A 20,970-nucleotide genomic window follows, 5' to 3' on the forward strand; every position below is an offset into this window, starting at 1 on the left:
TGTGGACCGAATGCCATTCACTTCACTGGTGATGAGAGCCGAATGCCATTACCTTCACGGAAGATGAGGACAGAATCCCATTCACTTCACTGGAGATGAGAGCCGAATGCCACTGCCTTCACGGAAGATGAGGACCGAAAGCCATTATCTTCACAGAAGATGAGGACAGAATGCCATTAACTTCACTGAAGTTGAGGGCCCAATGCCATTGCTTTCACGGAAGATGAGGACAGAATGCCATTCACTTCTCTGGAGATGAGGGTTGAATGCCATTCCCTTCACGGAAGATGAAGACCGAATGACATTCACTCCACTGGAGATGAGGACCGAATGCAATTCACTTCACTTGAGATGAGGGCCGAATGCCATTCACTTCGCGAATGATGAGGACCGAATGCCATTCACTTCACTGGTGACGAGAGCCGAATGCCATTGCTTTCACGGAAGATGAGGACAGAATGCCATTCACTTCACTGGAGATGAGAGCCGAATGCCATTCACTTCGCGAATGATGAGGACCGAATGCCATTCACTTCACTGGTGACGAGAGCCGAATGCCATTGCTTTCACGGAAGATGTGGACCGAATGCCATTCACTTCATTGGTGATGAGAGCCGAATGCCATTACCTTCACGGAAGATGAGGACAGAACCCCATTCACTTCACTGGAGATGAGAGCCGAATGCCACTGCCTTCACGGAAGACGAGGACCGAAAGCCATTATCTTCACAGAAGATGAGGACGGAATGCCATTAACTTCACTGAAGTTGAGGGCCCAATGCCATTGCTTTCACGGAAGATGAGGACAGAATGCCATTCACTTCTCTGGAGATGAGGGTTGAATGCCATTCCCTTCACGGAAGATGAAGACCGAATGACATTCACTCCACTGGAGATGAGGACCGAATGCCATTCACTTCACTGGAGATAAGAGACAAATGCCATTGACTTCACTGGTGATGAGAGCCGAATTCCATTGCCTTCACGGAAGATGAGGACAGAATTCCATTTACTTCACTGGAGATGAAGACCGAATGCCATTCACTTCACTGGTGATGAGAGCCGAATGCCATTACCTTCACGGAAGATGAGGACAGAATGCCATTCACTTCACTGGAGATGAGGGCCGAATGCCATTGCCTTCACGGAAGATGAGGACCGAATGCCTTTACCTTCACAGAAGATGAGGACGGAATGCCATTAACTTCACTGGAGATGAGGGCCAAATGCAATTGCTTTCACGGAAGATGAGGACAGAATGCCATTCACTTCTCTGGAGATGAGGCCGAATGTCATTCCTTTCACCGAAGATGATGACCGAATGCCATTCACTTCACTGGAGATGAGGGCTGAATGCAATTCAATTCACTTCGCGAATGATGAAGACGTAATGCCATTCACTTCACTGGAGATAAGAGACAAATGCCATTGACTTCACTGGTGATGAGAGCCGGATTCCATTGCCTTCACGGAAGATGAGGACAGAATTCCATTTACTTCACTGGAGATGAGGGCCGAATGCCATTGTCTTTATGGAAGATGAGGACCGATTGCCATTACCTTCACGGATGATGAGGACCGAAGGCCATTAACCTCATTGGAGATGAGGGCCGAATGCCATTGCTTTCACGGAAGATGAGGACCGAATGCCATTCACTTCTCTGGAGATGAGGCCGAATGCCATTCCTTTCACCGAAGATGATGACCGAATGCCATTCACTTCACTGGAGATGAGGGCCGAATGCAATTCAATTCACTTCGCGAATGATGAAGACCTAATGCCATTCACTTCATTGGAGATGAGAGACAAATGCCATTGACTTCACTGGTGATGAGCGCCGAATACCATTGCCTTCACGGAAGACGAGGACAAAATGCCATTCACTTCACTGGAGATGAGAGCCGAATGCCATTGCCTTCACGGAAGATGAGGACCGAATGCCATTACCTTCACAGAAGATGAGGACGGAATGCCGTTAACTTCACTGAAGAAGAGGGCCCAATGCCATTGCCTTCACGGAAGATGAGGACCGAATGCCATTCCCTTCACGGAAGATGAGGACCGAATGCAATTCACTTCACGGGAGATGAGGGCCGAATGCCACTGCCTTCACGGAATATGAGGACCGAATGTCATTCACTTCACTGGAGATGAGGGCCAAAAGCCATTCCCTTCACGGAAGATGAAGACCGAATGACATTCACTCCACTGGAGATGAGGACCGAATGCAATTCACTTCACTGGAGATGAGGGCCGAATGCCATTCACTTCGCGAATGATGAGGACCGAATGCCATTCACTTCACTGGTGACGAGAGCCGAATGCCATTGCTTTCACGGAAGATGAGGACAGAATGCCATTCACTTCACTGGAGATGAGAGCCGAATGCCATTGCCTTCACGGAAGATGAAGACCTAATGCCATTCACTTCCTTGGAGACGAGGGCCCAATGCCATTCCCTTCACGGAAGATGTGGACCGAATGCCATTCACTTCACTGGTGATGAGAGCCGAATGCCATTACCTTCCCGGAAGATGAGGACAGAATCCCATTCACTTCACTGGAGATGAGAGCCGAATGCCACTGCCTTCACGGAAGATGAGGACCGAAAGCCATTATCTTCACAGAAGATGAGGACGGAATGCCATTAACTTCACTGAAGTTGAGGGCCCAATGCCATTGCTTTCACGGAAGATGAGGACAGAATGCCATTCACTTCTCTGGAGATGAGGGTTGAATGCCATTCCCTTCACGGAAGATGAAGACCGAATGACATTCACTCCACTGGAGATGAGGACCGAATGCAATTCACTTCACTGGAGATGAGGGCCGAATGCCATTCACTTCGCGAATGATGAGGACCGAATGCCATTCACTTCACTGGTGACGAGAGCCGAATGCCATTGCTTTCACGGAAGATGAGGACAGAATGCCATTCACTTCACTGGAGATGAGAGCCGAATGCCATTGCCTTCACGGAAGATGAAGACCTAATGCCATTCACTTCCTTGGAGACGAGGGCCCAATGCCATTCCCTTCACGGAAGATGTGGACCGAATGCCATTCACTTCACTGGTGATGAGAGCCGAATGCCATTACCTTCACGGAAGATGAGGACAGAATCCCATTCACTTCACTGGAGATGAGAGCCGAATGCCACTGCCTTCACGGAAGATGAGGACCGAAAGCCATTATCTTCACAGAAGATGAGGACAGAATGCCATTAACTTCACTGAAGTTGAGGGCCCAATGCCATTGCTTTCACGGAAGATGAGGACAGAATGCCATTCACTTCTCTGGAGATGAGGGTTGAATGCCATTCCCTTCACGGAAGATGAAGACCGAATGACATTCACTCCACTGGAGATGAGGACCGAATGCAATTCACTTCACTTGAGATGAGGGCCGAATGCCATTCACTTCGCGAATGATGAGGACCGAATGCCATTCACTTCACTGGTGAAGAGAGCCGAATGCCATTGCTTTCACGGAAGATGAGGACAGAATGCCATTCACTTCACTGGAGATGAGAGCCGAATGCCATTCACTTCGCGAACGATGAGGACCGAATGCCATTCACTTCACTGGTGACGAGAGCCGAATGCCATTGCTTTCACGGAAGATGTGGACCGAATGCCATTCACTTCATTGGTGATGAGAGCCGAATGCCATTACCTTCACGGAAGATGAGGACAGAATCCCATTCACTTCACTGGAGATGAGAGCCGAATGCCACTGCCTTCACGGAAGACGAGGACCGAAAGCCATTATCTTCACAGAAGATGAGGACGGAATGCCATTAACTTCACTGAAGTTGAGGGCCCAATGCCATTCCCTTCACGGAAGATGAAGACCGAATGACATTCACTCCACTGGAGATGAGGACCGAATGCCATTCACTTCACTGGAGATAAGAGACAAATGCCATTGACTTCACTGGTGATGAGAGCCGAATTCCATTGCCTTCACGGAAGATGAGGACAGAATTCCATTTACTTCACTAAAGATGAAGACCGAATGCCATTTACTTCACTGGTGATGAGAGCCGAATGCCATTACCTTCACGGAAGATGAGGACAGAATGCCATTCACTTCACTGGTGATGAGAGCCGAATGCCATTACCTTCACGGAAGATGAGGACAGAATGCCATTAACTTCACTGGAGATGAGGGCCAAATGCAATTGCTTTCACGGAAGATGAGGACCGAATGCCATTCACTTCATTGGTGATGAGAGCCGAATGCCATTACCTTCACGGAAGATGAGGACAGAATCCCATTCACTTCACTGGAGATGAGAGCCGAATGCCACTGCCTTCACGGAAGACGAGAACCGAAAGCCATTATCTTCACAGAAGATGAGGACGGAATGCCATTAACTTCACTGAAGTTGAGGGCCCAATGCCATTGCTTTCACGGAAGATGAGGACAGAATGCCATTCACTTCTCTGGATATGAGGGTTGAATGCCATTCCCTTCACGGAAGATGAAGACCGAATGACATTCACTCCACTGGAGATGAGGACCGAATGCCATTCACTTCACTGGAGATAAGAGACAAATGCCATTGACTTCACTGGTGATGAGAGCCGAATTCCATTGCCTTCACGGAAGATGAGGACAGAATTCCATTTACTTCACTGGAGATGAAGACTGAATGCCATTCACTTCACTGGTGATGAGAGCCGAATGCCATTACCTTCACGGAAGATGAGGACAGAATGCCATTCACTTCACTGGAGATGAGGGCCGAATGCCATTGCCTTCACGGAAGATGAGGACCGAATGCCATTACCTTCACAGAAGATGAGGACGGAATGCCATTAACTTCACTGGAGATGAGGGCCAAATGCAATTGCTTTCACGGAAGATGAGGACAGAATGCCATTCACTTCTCTGGAGATGAGGCCGAATGTCATTCCTTTCACCGAAGATGATGACCGAATGCCATTCACTTCACTGGAGATGAGGGCTGAATGCAATTCAATTCACTTCGCGAATGATGAAGACGTAATGCCATTCACTTCACTGGAGATAAGAGACAAATGCCATTGACTTCACTGGTGATGAGAGCCGGATTCCATTGCCTTCACGGAAGATGAGGACAGAATTCCATTTACTTCACTGGAGATGAGGGCCGAATGCCATTGTCTTTACGGAAGATGAGGACCGATTGCCATTACCTTCACGGATGATGAGGACCGAAGGCCATTAACCTCATTGGAGATGAGGGCCGAATGCCATTGCTTTCACGGAAGATGAGGACCGAATGCCATTCACTTCTCTGGAGATGAGGCCGAATGCCATTCCTTTCACCGAAGATGATGACCGAATGCCATTCACTTCACTGGAGATGAGGGCCGAATGCAATTCAATTCACTTCGCGAATGATGAAGACCTAATGCCATTCACTTCATTGGAGATGAGAGACAAATGCCATTGACTTCACTGGTGATGAGCGCCGAATACCATTGCCTTCACGGAAGACGAGGACAGAATTCCATTTACTTCACTGGAGATGAGGGCCCAATGCCATTGCTTTCACGGAAGATGAGGGCCGAATGCCAGTGCCTTCACGGAAAACGAGGATAGAATTCCATTTACTTCACTGGAGATGAGGACCGAATGCCATTGCTTTCACGGAAGATGAGGACCGAATGCCATTGCTTTCACGGAAGATGAGGACCGAATGCCATTCACTTCTCTGAAGATGAGGGGCGAATGCTATTGACTTCACGCAAGATGAGGACCGAATGACATTCACTCCACTGGAGATGAGGACCGAATGCCATTCACTTCACTGGAGATGAGGGACAAATGCCATTGACTTCACGAGATGAGGGCCAAACGCCATTGACTTCACGCAAGATGTTGGCCGAATGCAATTCACTTCACTGGAAATGAGGGCCTTATGCCTTTCACTTCACAAAAACAGAGAGCTAAATGCCATTCACTTCAATCAAGATGTGGGCGAGTGCTATTAACATCAAACGAAATCGAAGCGAAACCCGACAACAGGGGCATATGAAAGCTTAGGAAATGACAAACAGTTTGACAACCACAAAACAACCCCTCTTTATATGAACAAGGCCACAAACCAACCCTTTTAAATCAAACGCTAAATACTTCTTCCTTTGCATGGCTTTGCTCTCTATAGTAATAGTTTGTTGTTGAAATGAAAGTTTTCTACGCTTAAATTCAAAATGAGAAAGGGTTTGAAGTAGAATCTTTAAAAAGTTTTCAATCTAAGAAGTTTTTACCTCCAATGAAGCGTTCTGAGAGCAGCACTGGAGGGCAGAAGTGAGCACCACTAAGTGTCCAGAACACTATGTAACTGCAGACTGTCAATCTTTTCACGAAATGTTGAGATTTGCAATTTTCAAAAAGTATACAAAAACTTGAAAGCGCGACATTTAAAAGAAAAATTGATTACTCAATTCTGGTTACCTAAGTAAGCCTGGTTATTAAGTTGAATTTTTAAGTTATGGTTAAATAAAAAGGGATTGCTCAAGGCTGGGGGCAGTTAAAAGGTAACGGAGCAGGGGGTAAATTTCTAAGAGCCACCCTTCACATCATGAATTTAAGTCTTAGACTGCTTTGCTGTATTGCATACATAGAGATTAGAGAACTGTAAGGTTCCAAGAGAACTTAATGCCCGCCGGGTGCTACCTGTTTTTGAGGACCAAAAAATTGGTAGAGAGAAAAAATCAGTTTATCGAAAAATCCCCTTTATAGCTCGCCATGAAATTAACGCCCCCTTTTGCTATAAATACCATGATTCGGAGGGGGGGAGCTTTAATGCGAATGACTCAGAAAAAATCACAGTAATATTATAATTGCTTCAAACACCGTTTGGGCGCAATTAAAAAGCATTTTCCCATAGAAACAATTAATATATTTGGATCAGACACGTTTAAAGAACCAATTTAACAACAAAACTATTTTTTGTGCTGGCTGTAAAGTCTGCTAACGGAATTAAATTATTAAAACGAAAAAAATAGCAGAACACTAAAATGAACTACAATCAGAAAGTAATCTTGCGAGCTGAGAATCAAAGCGTTATTTTTCAACAAGCAAAAAAATTCGGCCTAGAAATGAGTAGGAATTTATTTGTAAAATTAATGCAAAAAATACTGGACGCAACAAATCAACGGAAAGGAAACAGGGATGTCCGATTGCAGCACGTGATGCTAAAAACACAATCGAAAGAACACAGTTTTGTCCAAACATCGTTTTCATACTCAAGTTAAAATCTAAAATAAAAAATTTTAATGTTAAAAGAACCACAATTTTCCGCTGAATATGTTGCTTCTGCGTAGTCAGATTCCTTGCTCCATTTTACTTCAAAAATTATGTTAATGAGTGTACACACATTAATTCATCGCTGTGTAATTAAAAAGAACTCGAGAAGCTCACGTTTTTTGCAAAAAAAGTCAAGTATAAATTGAGCTACACAGAACGAGCGCTTAATGAATGTTTTTGCAAGTCTTGTAGATGAGTCCTGACTGTATCGCATGTCTGACTGATTCATTGTTGAGGCGGTGCATGTTGTGGATACTAGTACTGAACTTTATTTTTCGCATGACTTGATCAAAAAACTTATTATGTCTGGACTCTAAATTTTAGCTCTAAAATTTACTCTAAGTAGTTATCGCTTAAATGACCATTGAAGTGCTCATCAAACTAACTTGGGAAATTTCCAATATTAAAAAAATGCTTTAGCAAAACATAACCAAACCTTTATTAGTATTAGTTAGGCTATTAAATCTACAATTGTTGGATAACCAGAAAATAGTTGCGACAGCTTGTTAGATCTATATTCTCAAAAAGATAACTGCAAATTGAAACTGAGTTCTGGCTTTTATTATTAGCAATTTTATAAATTATTGCCGCTTGTATTAGCTGCTTTCAAATAGCTTTAAAGTCGCTCATTAAAGTGACATACAATCAGTTACCCTTAACGCATTGAATTGAGGTCATTTTGAAAATTGAAAAAGTCTTTTTTGAGAGTAAGGTAAGTCGTGTGACCGCACTCTTAGTCAAGCGAATGAACCAAAAAAATAATTTAACTAAGAGTAGAAAACGACGTCACGCGCAAAGTGCTGTCAAGGTTGAATGAATAAATAAACAAAACGTAGCGGAACAAATCCTGACATAGAAATCAAAATACTTTTTCGCTAAAAACATAGTATAGATGACTCAAAAGGGGGTTTGAAAACAACTTAAAAAATTCAATCAAAACTATTGAAAAAGTGAGGAATTTAGGGATAAAACAATAGCAAGAAAGAGATTATATCAAGCGAATTTTTAAAATTAGGACGAGAAAAAACTCAACGCAAAACTACTGGTTTTCTCGCTTTTTTTTCTGTTTTGCCGTGACTAAAATCACTTCACCAATTTGACCTCAAAAATTGTTAAAACATTTATTTTTTCTTGGATGTGAGGTTGGAATATTTTGGTTTGCTGTAGAAATACTTGGCTTTTGGCTTCCCTGTCTTTGAAGCTAGAATAAGTTGGCTATTTTGGATGTGAAATTGCAAAGTTGTGTGATATAGGGGCTTTCAGCTGGCCTGGACTGTAAAATTGGAATAAAGAGGGGAAATGTATCAACTGAATTACGTGGCTGTTAATTTGACTAATAAATTCGGCTAATAAATGAGATGAATTTTCTGGCACGGATCGGAAAAAATCCTGTTGATTACGCACTATACTAATACAATCTACTAGCCAAACGTTAAAAGCTGCATGAGTCACTATAACCAAATCTTATTCAGAGATAGAGCAACACTATTTCAATGATTGTGAAGTAAGCAAACAGCAATTGCTTAATTTGCCGGAAAATACACAGTCTGAAGTGGTTACCGCGGTTTTTTGGTATCTATTCATGATCACTTAAAATGGATGTTCCACTTATTAGAAATAGTATTTTTTAACCAAATATAAGTGAAAGGAAATGAGCAAGCTATTATCTTCAATTGATAGCATAAGGAAAAAGGAGTATATTTAGTTCTCTCAGCAAAATTTAAAGTACGGGTAAGTTAATCAACAAAACAAGTGCAAAAAATCAAGCGATTTCAATCACATTTGTCCAGAGTGGCTGCATAGTTTTTGCATTGAAAAATCAATTAGTAACAGAGTGAAATACCCAATGTAGCTGCATTTACTAATTTATTTTGTATTAAATACAAAAAAGCCTAACCTGAGATTATTTTTTCAAATAATTTTCTGAAAGGCAGCTTAGTTGTGGGATTCTTTCATCAACAAAATGACTGCATATGTCCTTGTTGATTTTTTAAATTTTTTTCTTTACTTATAATCACAAAAATTTGATAAAAAGTGATGACAAATTTTACACAATTAAAAATTACTTATTTACAATTAGTGTTTTGGCTTTTTCAGCATCAAAAAAATTGAGGATTAATTATGCTGAGATTTCTTCATATATAATTGGCGTTTGAGCCAGAGACGCAAAAATAGCATTTGTAACATGAAAGTTTTGTTCTGAAAATGTTTTTTTTTGCAAACTTTGAACAGTGAGTATATAAAAAATACTTAGACAACGCGTTCAGTTGCCTCATAGTCAACCTTTAGGAACAGATTGGAGGGAAAAAATAATTTTTGCTGAAACCTTTTTCTCGAATGTGATTGATTTCGATTTCGTTTTGCGTGAATTAAAATATAGTAAATTTTTGAAAGGTATCATATTTCGAAAAGTTCTTTGCAGATCTATAGCGCAATTTTCAGTAAAAATTGGTTAAAAGAGGGCTGACATGCTTTCCATTTACAAATTTTTGGTATTAATTATCAACTGGAACCGCCACTCTGTCAATTCTAAAACGCTATGTGATTTTTTATGTATGATTTTTTAAACGCTATATGATTTTTTAAACGCTTATGTTATTGCCTTAAATTTTGTTGCAAAATATGAAAAAATTCAGAAAGGGTTTCACTTTAAGTTCTATTTTTCACTTTTGCGTCATTCAGTCTTATATAAGTCCTGAGATTGTGTTGAGTGGTTTTGATTTAAAAAAAACAATGCATTACTTGCCCTCCTGGGATGAGGTGGTCAAAAAATATCCCACAATTGGGTACCCTTCCAGACAGACGCCAAATACACCGCCCCGACTCTCATTATTTTTCAAAACGTAGACCAACTAAATAGAAACGTACGGCCATTATTTCGATCTTTATGTCCGCAATTTTGAGTCTTAGGACCACTATGTCAAATCATAAGTTCGCAAAATTGAAATAAATTGACCACCAGCCTGACCAATTGCGTCTGATAGTCACCTTGCATTGAGTCAAGAAACTCCTCTTTTTGGAACTTTCTTACTTCTACTTTCTTGCCAATTTTTGGGACTTTATATTACAATTTTGTCATATACTACGTTCAGTAGTTTATGGATGACTAAATTATAAAGAGTTTTCAGCGTGTATTGATTTATAAGAGCCCAGCATCTCTTTTGACAGTCGCTCTATATTTCACTATCTGTATTGTCAAATTGTAGGTGTGATCTGTACCACTCTCTGTTTGCTTGGATTATATGTGTTTTAAATTGCAAAAGTTTAAACTGTTTTGCACATGTATGCACAATTTTAAATCATGACCAATTCTTGTCTGAGAAATTGACCATTTTTTTCAGTTTTACTTGATTCAAACTTCTACGAAGTCACTTTTCTTCTGATTATAGTGGGTCAGTTTCGAATTATCACAACTTCGGTTCAGACTTCCAAACTTTTGTGTAGTCCCACAAGGCCGAAACATAAAGGCGTTTTTTTCTGGTTATAAATAATTCAATCCAATTCAAATCACGTCAAAACTTTCGCTTTGATCCTATAATCTTTGCCATTTTTTGTCTGGACCCACCGGTCTTTAATTCCATCACCTCAAGCAAGGTTTTTACTTTCTTCACATTTTTTGCTCTTATGAACTCACAGAAATTGCAGAATCACGGGGTCTCGAATTAAAAAGCAACAACCAAATTATAGAAGACGGTTCAATTTTGTAAAATAAAAAATACTCTGATGGAGCTCAAAGTTGCAACGAAGGGAGAAAGAATTGATTGAGAAAATCTCTTCAAAAACGTCATGCCGGGACTGATTTTGTTTTCGGATCAATAAAATTTTTCGGATCAATAAAATTAGTTAATCAAAATTTTCAAACTGGTAGAGACCCTCATCTTTATTTGCGCGGTATTTTACTACTGTAGCAGTTCTAAGCTTCTAACAATGCATATTCCATATGTGCGCAATGCAGTGCTTCTAACAACACATATTCCATCTAAAACTTTTTTTATAATGATTTTTTCTTCACTTTGCAAATGAGAACCTTGTGTAACTAATTATTTAATCTGTAACTCTCTGCTCTCATATCAACTACCCTCCGATTACACATATCAATACAACTCAAGTCACAAAGCATAACGAAAAAAAACTAATTGTGAAGCATAGGTTTAAAGGTTCTTGTGTTCAATTTTTTAACAACACTTTGCATCAAAGAAAACTGCTTGGTTAAAGTCAAAACATAACAAAAACCGCAGACAAACTCTTGATGACTTTGCAAAATAGGTTTTTGAGCATCTAAAGTTATATTTTGCTCAACGTCGCAACTAATCAACTTCAGCAGTAAAAATTTATCGTGGTGGACAAAGTTTGATGCCAACTTCCCCAGCGTAAAGACTCATCATTGCGCGGTGGCGGTCAAGCAAGCCGATAGGCATGCATGTCGAAATTTGAAAATGAGGTCAAGTAAGCCGCAAAATGCAACAATTGCCCCCCTTGCAAAAGAGGGGGCTTTTCTTGAATAGAATTTAAGCGAGCTATTTACTAACCAATCAGTGACGACTAATAACTTTCCACGCATGCACATACTATGTTAAATTGAATAGAAGAAAATATTCCGTGGTATAGCAACTGGCCAAACCGGAATACACAGCGAATAGAATTTCCGACTGGCGGGTCGGTGGGCCGCGATAACCGACCCGCAATTTCCGGATTACATCCCACAGCGCATGAGAGGCATGGTCATGAACAGCGGTCCGGAATTGCACTTAAATTAATGTTCGCCTATCTAAACTGTACGCCAAGTAATATTGTTGTAAAGTATAGTACAGAAAGGGTGGCGATTCTCTACTAGGTACCATGGGGATTGTTGAAAAGATCCTGCAAAATTTTGGGTTTCCCGTATTTTAATTTGCCACTGCGGGGCTGATGGATGTGCTTCGCGAGCGTCGCGGCTCCGCCCTGATAACCGGCCCGCTTTTTCCACGTTATATCCCACAGCGGACGAGAGGCCTGGACAACGGTCTGCTGAGGCCCGTACCCATTTCATGTCTAAAAATTGAATGTTTTTTTTATTTCTTGGTGCATTGGAATATATTATGTACAATAATACTATGCGCAGTGTTGATTGTAACGGTTCACAAAGTGTTATTTCTGATAGATTGCATAATTGTTAAATTACGTTAACTTTCGGCTCGCTTTTATGTTGGCACACTTTGCCTTCACCTTGTTGCGCATGGTGGCAGTCAAGCAAGCCGATATGCAAGCAAACCGAATTTTGAAAATGAGGTCAAATAAGCCAAAAATTTTTGGGATACCCGTATATTAAGTTGCCCCTGTGGGCCAGTGGGAGCGCGTTGCGCGCGTCACGGCTTCGTCGCTATAAACGGCCCGCGGCATCCGGATTACATCCCGCAGCGGATGAGAGGCATGGCCATGGACAGCGGTCCTCTCAGGCCCGTATCCACTAGTTGTCTAAAAGTTGACGTATTTTGGTTTCTTTGGTGCATTGGAATACATTATGCACTATAATACTATGGGCAGTGTTCATTGTAACGGTTAACATTGTTTTGTTTCTGATAGCTTACATAACTCTTTCGTAACTTTCGGCTTGTTTTTATGTGGGCTTGTTTTTATGTCGGCTTATTTTGCGTTCAGTTCACCGTTGCGCATATCCCGAAACTCCGCGTGAATTGAGCGACCAATGAGAGGACCTACATTCCGCAACTTATTTCCACTGCCCAAATCGGACCACAAGTTCCATTTGCTTTGATTTGAGCGTTGTTTTTGATGTGCAAGTTTTGTATTGGAAGTTGTAGTGGATTGGAGCGCTGCTTTGTAGTAGAGCGCTGTTTTGTAGTGGACGTCACCTAGAACGGTGACGTCTTAACAAATAGACGTACCAAAATGTAGAAATTACAACGAATGTGTTTGGTTGAGAAATTTAAAACACTGTACTTTTAAGTATTCAATTAGCCTAAATTGGACATAGCCTAATGTTAGATTGTAATTTTTACCGCATCTGGCCATGCCTCCCGGGCCATGGCCATGCCTCAGCGGCCCGTGGGTCTTGATATGAATCTATCACAACCGAACGTGAGACCAGGTTCCCCAAAAAAAGTATAATTTTGCGTTTTGGGCTTATCGCAATTTCTGAGCAATTTTACGTTAACGCGCATATCTTATTTTAAAACATGAAAAATTTGTTGAGCAATCAGCCAATCAGAAAACAATAGTCCCATTTTCTCAATTGTGATTGGCCAGCAATAAAGTTGCTATATTTTGGTACGTCTGCCATTTTCACTAGCGCCACTTAGAACAGAAAGTGAAAACAAATAAGTAACAGACAAAAGTGAAAGCTTTTTTAACAACCTCTTACTAAGTAAATAAACGTTTGCCATTTGCGAAAGATGTAAGCGAGTTATATAACAAAATGCTCCAATTTTCTCAGCCAAGTTTTTAAAATGCTGTTCCAATTTACATATTAAAGCCAGAAAAATTTGTATAACCTAATTTTAAGTAAATAATACCATGATATGTTTCATATATGGTGGTTTTGGGCCTAATAGTTTTAGGTTCTTTAGACAATTGTTGACCGAATATGAACCGATTTGGACTTCATTATCATCAAACTAAAAACCTGTCAAAAGAGTATCAGAAAAGAATTTGCCGTGTAAACACTTTTTGCTACGATTGTTAACAATGTAAATACGTTAAGTTGTACCAATTCAGTAAAGTTGAAGTTCGGAAAGAGTGTTTTCATTTTTTTCATAACTAATGGAGCTTTAATGGATTTCATTACCTGAAGTTGATTATTTTTTTCAATTATATCAACTCAGTATTTATTTTTTGCAGATCTAAACAATTTTGAAAAATAAATTGTGTTTAAATTTTTTGACTGTTTACTTTCTTATCAAAAACATCTGTAAAGTTGTTTTTCAATTTGCCAATAATCTACTAGTTTAAAGCTATTTAAACTATTTGATTTGAATCGACTGCACTAAGCCTGTTTTTCGATGTCAAATGTGACAGCTCTGCTGCAAAAGAAGTAGCGACCAAAAATATGTTGCGTAAACCATATCACGTTCGGCAGTAATTCGTTCATGTCAATTTACTGAAATGATCGTACCATTTATTAAAAGTTAGTGGAATACAATTGCAAAGCAGGTTTTTTTCGCAACTGTTTTTATCGTTTTCTGTTCAAGCGCTGTGCAAAAGAATTTCAGCAAAATTCTTGAACAATTTTTTTTTATTCTTTACCTAAGGAAAAATGCTAGCCAAAATGCTAATAATAACTAAACCGAATCACACAGTGATGTAAATGCTAAAAAGATTGCTTGCTCTGCAACTTTGTGTGAAAAATTTTCTGCATGACCAATTACCATTTTTAAAGAAATCAAAAAAATTATTGTCTGTGGTTGTCTTGATATCAACCATGGTTCAGAAAAACCCGAACACTTTTTATGTCCTTTTCAACACGATAGGGTGGCTCATGCTTTTTGTAAGACTTTGAAAAACAATTTATGAATTTTTATTGGCCTTAAAAGTCTATGATCTTGGATATGGTACATAAGACACCATACGTATTTTGTTTTTCTTGTTGCAGGCCAATGTCAACAACGATATTTTTGTTGTACTACGTAATCCAAAAAAAGATATCTGGGATCATCTTTAAGTGTTTTATATGGTCATATGTATGGTATCTAGTCACTTAGAACAGAAAGTGAGAACAAATAAGAATCATATAAAATTGAAAGCTTTTTTAGCAATCTTTTTTTAAATGAAAGTATACCAAGATTCGTCAATTTTCTTCGCCAAGTATGTAAAATGCGCTGATTCAATTAACATATTAAGGCCAGAAAAATTCGTATAACTTAATTTTAAGTAAATAATAACATGATTTGTACCAAAAAAGTTGGCTTTGGGCTCAATAGTTTTAGGTTGTTTAGACTATTGTTGACCCATTATGAACCAATTTGGAGCTCAATATCATCAGACTAAAAGACCTGTCAAAAGAGTATCAGAAAAGAATTTGCCGTGTAAACACTTGTTTCTACGATTGTTAACAATGTAAATACGTTAAGTTGTACCAATTCAAAAAAGTTGGAGTTCGGAAAGAGTGTTTTCATTTTTTTCATAACTAATGGAGCTTTAATGGATTTCATTACTTGAAGTTGATTATTTTTTTCAATTATATCAACTCAGTATTTATTCTTTGCAGATCTAAACTATTTTGAAAAATAAAGTTTGTTTAAATTTGGTTTGACTGTTTACTTTCTGCTCAAAAAGTTTCGGCAGTCAGTTACTCAAACAAAAAAGTCTGTATTTTTTTTTCAATTGCCAATAGTTTTCTTGTTTTTATGATATTGAAACTATTTGATTTGAATCGTCTGCACAAAGCCTGTTTTTGCGATGTCAAATGTGACAGTTTTACTTCAAAAGAAGTAGCTATCAATATTATGTTGCGTAAAACACATCATGTTTGGCAGTAACTCCTTGCTGGCAATTTCCTTAAATGATTGTACCATTTTTACAAGTCAGTGGAATACAGGTGCAAAGCAGATTTTTTTCGCAACTTTTTTTTATCGTTTTGTCTTTAAACATTGTACAAAAGTTTTTCAGCAGTTTTTCCTGAAAAAAATTTTCTTTTTTTTCTTTACCTCAAGAAAAGTGCCAAACAAAATGTTAATTAAGAGCATATCCGATCACACAGTGATGCAATGTTAAGAGATTAATTGATCTGCAACTCTTTGTGAAAAGTTTTTTGCATCACCAATTACCATCTTTAAAGTAATCAAAAAAATTATTTTCTGTGGTTGTCTTGATATCAACCATGGTTCGGAAAAACCCGAACATTTTTTTGTGCTTTTCAACACGATAGGGTGGCTCATGCTTTTTGTAAGACTTTGAAAAACAATTTATGATTTTTTATGGGCCTTAAAGTCTATGATCTTGGATATGGTACACAAGACACCATACGTATTTTGTTTTTCTTGTTGCAGGCCAATGTCAACTACGATATTTTTGTTGTACTACGTAACCCAAAAAAAGATATCTGAGATCATCTTTAAGTGTTTTATATGGTCATATGTATGGTAACTAGTCACTTAGAACAGCAAGGGAGAACAAATAAGAGACATATAAAATCGAAAGCTTTTTTAGCAATCTTTTTTTAAGTGAATGTATACCAAGATTCGTCAATTTTCTTTGCCAAGTATGTAAAATGCACTGTTTCAATTAACATATTAAGGCCAGAAAAATTCGTATAACCTAATTTTAAGTAAAAAATACCAAAATTGATTTTGGTTTTTGATTTTTGATTTGTATCAAAAAATTGGCTTTTGGCTTAATAGTTTTAGGTTGTTTAGACTATTGTTGACCCATTATGAACCGATTTGGACTTTAATTTCATCAGACTAAAAACCTGTCAAAAGAGTATAAGAAAAGAATTTGCCGTGTAAACACTTGATGCTACGATTGTTAACAATGTAAATACGTTAAATTGTACCAATTCAGTAAAGTTGAAGTTCGGAAAGAGTGTTTTCGTTTTTTTCATAACTAATGGAGCTTTAATGGATTTCATTACCTGAAGTTGATTATTTTTTTCAATTATATCAACTCAGTATTTATTTTTTGCAGATCTAAACAATTTTGAAAAACAAATTGTGTTTAATTTTTTTTTTTTGACTGTTTACTTTCTGCTCAAAAAGTTTCGGCAGTCAGTTGCTCAAACTAAAAATTCTGTAATTTTTTTTCAATTTGCCAATAGTTTCCTTGTTTTTATGATATTGAAACTATTTGATTTGAATCGTCTGCACAAAGCCTGTTTTTCCGATGTCAAATGTGACAGTTTTACTTCAAAAGAATCAGTAGCTATCAATAATATGTTGCGTAAAACACATCATGTTTGGCAGTAATTCCTTGCTGTCGATTTCTTTAAATGATTTTACCATTTTTACAAGTCAGTGGAATACAGGTGCAAAGCAGATTTTTTTCGCAACATTTTTTATCGTTTTGTCTTTAAATACTGTACAAAAGTTTTTCAGCAGTTTTTTCTGAAAAAATTTTTCTTTTTATTCTTTACCTCACGAAAAGTGCTAAACAAAAGGTTAATTAAGAGCATATCCGATCACACAGTGATGCAAATGTTTAAAGATTGCTTCCTCTGCAACTATTTGCGGAAAATGTTATGTATCATCAAACACCATTTTTCAAAATCAAAAAGTTATTGTGTGTGATTGTCTTGATATCAATCATGGTTCGGAGAAACCCGAACAGTTCCCTCTTTTCAAGTTCCTTTCCAACGCGATAGGGCTGCTCATGCTTTTTCTTGTTCGTTTTTGAAAAACTTTGAATAAAATTTTACGATTTTTTTTGGGCCCTAAAACTCTATGATCTTGGATATGGTACACAAGACACCATAGATATTTTGATTTCTTGTTGCGGGCTAATGTCAACTACGATATTTTCATTGTATTACGTAATCCAGAAAAACGATATCTGAGATCATCTTTTTTAGTTTTTTATATGGTCTTATGTATGGAATCAAAGAAGTCATACTACCAAACATATTTTACGTATGGTTTCTTAGAAACATTTAGGGTGGTCAACCCGAAGTCAATTAGGAAAAATCTCCCTGTATAAAACACTCTTTAAGCAAACATTTGTATTCGTTTATGACATTTATGACCTTTTTTTCCAATTATAAATTTATCCCCTTACAACATCTTGTAAAGTTAAATGAGGTAGTTACTTTTCAATCAAAGGTATCGATTCAATTTTCAATAAAGGATAAATTTGAAGATAATCAATTGACTTTGAAATGCTTTACATGATTGTGATATTTTATGTATATTCATCTGTAAACATTTTGTTGGAAACCTGCAGAAAAGCGACAGATTTTGTTTAAATGTAAAATTTAACTTCAATCATTTTTTCTCGAGTTCATTACTCTTTGGATTGAAAACTCAATAACATATCATCATTTTGCAAACATTATTTTTTTCAATAGAAACTGAAAAAAAATGAAAGGATTGTAAGAAATAAAGGACTGTTAGGCGCTGTTTTGAGGGCACCGATTAGTTCACATTCCTTGCTACTCTGATCAGTTGGTTCCTCTTTCAAAAATCATTGCCTAATTCGTCGAGGCTAACACTTCAGTGGATCTATATTTCTGTGTTTTTTTTAAATCCGCGCACAGCTTCCAGATTTTCAAAATCGTCATTTTGATTCTTTTTCCTCCGCTCAGACTTATCCACAAAAATGAGCTCAGGCTCACACATGAAAATTATTTGAGCATGGGCCCCAGTTCGTTCTCTTAGAAGGTGGGTATTATTTCAAATTGAAGCAATTGAACCTAGTTTTTTTGTTGATATGCTAATTAACAGCTGAACGGAATTATGAAAAAGGACATAAAAAGTTGGAAGTTCGAAATCAAGACATGCGAGAATAAGAGAGGAATCCGCTTCTGGGGAGAGGACAGGAAGAAAATGTGGAAAAAATTTTCTTTTAGCTTTATCTGTTGACAACTTCAATGAGTTGTCTATCATTTATCACTGGAGTAATTCGATAAATAGTCTGCCCCTGAAAAACCTTCAGCTGTATAGCATTTTAATAAAATTGTCCTTTTGGACAATGTGAGCAACAGTTATTGCCTCCAATTAATTTTCCAAAAAATCCTCGTTGAGTCGCCTGCTTTATGTGAAAAGTAAATAGTTCAACTAAAAAAGCGACTGTTATTGTAAAAAAAAAATCATAACACATTCTTAGCACTCCGTACTGAAGCGTGCTACCCTCAGTAACATGAACGTAATAACCTTGCGCTACTTTAATGAGAATTGTGCTATAGTGCGTGAGGCACAAACTTGGTTTGAATAAAGTCCATGACTTCAAGTGAACAAACTATTAAAAAGTTTTGAAATGCAAATAGGTTTAGAACAGGAACCCAGTTTTGATTTCTGTCGTCATCGTTATATCTATTCAAAAGGAAACTAAAGACCACGTGTGTTCAAGTATTAAAACAACTTGAACGCTCATGGGGAAACCAATTTTAGGCCTGATTACCGAACTCGAATATATATTCCGTATCAATCATTTTTAGCATAATTACTTGACTGAAGAGAGGTCTAATTTTGTTATTCAACATTTCTTAGTTTCTATGTAAAATAGTTAAAGATAATTCATTCGATTTATGATACTTCAATATTATTCAGCTCGCTCACTGGAGAAATTATATCTGCTCCCTTTTGGTTGATATGTAATAGTGGTTATTATAAAGTTTTTAATTCATACTTTATCTAATAATCTTTCTAAAGTTGATTAAATACCAAAAGTAGAACCAGAGATTAAACTTGCAAGTTATACATGTGCTATTAAACACTTTGTTTAAATATTTAAAGTACGAATCTGTAGTTTAAATGATTATCCCAGAAAAACCTCTAAAGTATTTAAACTAAAAAAATTTAGTTTGAAATTGCCTTATTAACAGAGAGCAAATCATCCGTTATGATTAAATTACTTTGGTTTATACTTGCCTGTTCATCAAAAGGCTTTTTATCTTCTCCTATGAATAGACTAATTCAGTTTTTGTTTTATTTGTAACAAATGTCTTCTCAACTCGTATGTTTATTTTATTTTTCTTTAACTAATGTCTAGAAATTCTATTGCTAATTCTACTGCTCCAACTGATATCTCAATGACACATCCTAGTCAATCAATTGTATTTTTCTCTGGCAACAATCCTAACCAAGATTCCGCCCTTTTTGTAATTTTGTAGAATATAAAACACTCTTCTCTTTAAGAACTAGGTCTACAGCTGCTGTCGCAACAACTTATTTTTGATAAAATTTACCAACCATTATAGGTTTCACCTTTAATTGATGCAGCAAAAAAAAGATTTCAAGGTGAAATAACAGACGCCAAAGAGTGGAAAAAAGATGAAATCATTCAGAAATTATAAATGGGAGAGATCAGTTTACATTGTGACTAGAGGTTGAGAATACATTCAGGCAAGAAGGAGAATTAGTAATCTTTTTACAGGTTTTCAATTTCTTGATGATATCAGAACCACAATAGAAATTCAACGAAGAAATAGCCTTTAGCAAAATTTTGACTTTGCTGTATTAGGACTAAGATTCCGAGGCATTAAGCGTAAGGCGCATCAAAAACGAATTGAAGACTACAGTATAGGTTGAATTAGATGTGATGCTTTTAAAGTTACGCAAGATGTAGCATTTGATGTGCCTACTCAGGTTTCTAAAGCATTAGATTAGACAATCTTAAAAAATGAGAAAAAAAAATAAATAAAACTGCTTGCAAAGGCAATGAATTGAATGCTATAGATGCTACAAGACGAAGATAAACCAGAAGACAACCCATTAGATTATAAATTTGCTATAATTTTAATAATACCGGTCATTCAGTCCCTAGGTGCACAGGGATACAGATTGATGATAGTGATTAAAAAAATCGATTACAGAACAAGTTGAACCGAGAAGAAAAATATCACGAATTTTATTGATTTCAGGAAATAACACAGCAGCAACGCATGATAAAATGGCCGTGAAAACCAGAACTATCAAACAAGAGTTGGTTAGTTTGACTAGAATCCTACATTTAATAAACCGAGCAATCAACGGAAAAAATGCTTCCAATATTATGGCAGTAAGTTCACTCAACCCCATCAGCAA

The sequence above is a fragment of the Convolutriloba macropyga genome, chromosome 4 (assembly GCF_964194025.1).
Source record: "Convolutriloba macropyga chromosome 4, txConMacr16.3, whole genome shotgun sequence".
Classification (NCBI taxonomy): domain Eukaryota; kingdom Metazoa; phylum Xenacoelomorpha; order Acoela; family Convolutidae; genus Convolutriloba; species Convolutriloba macropyga.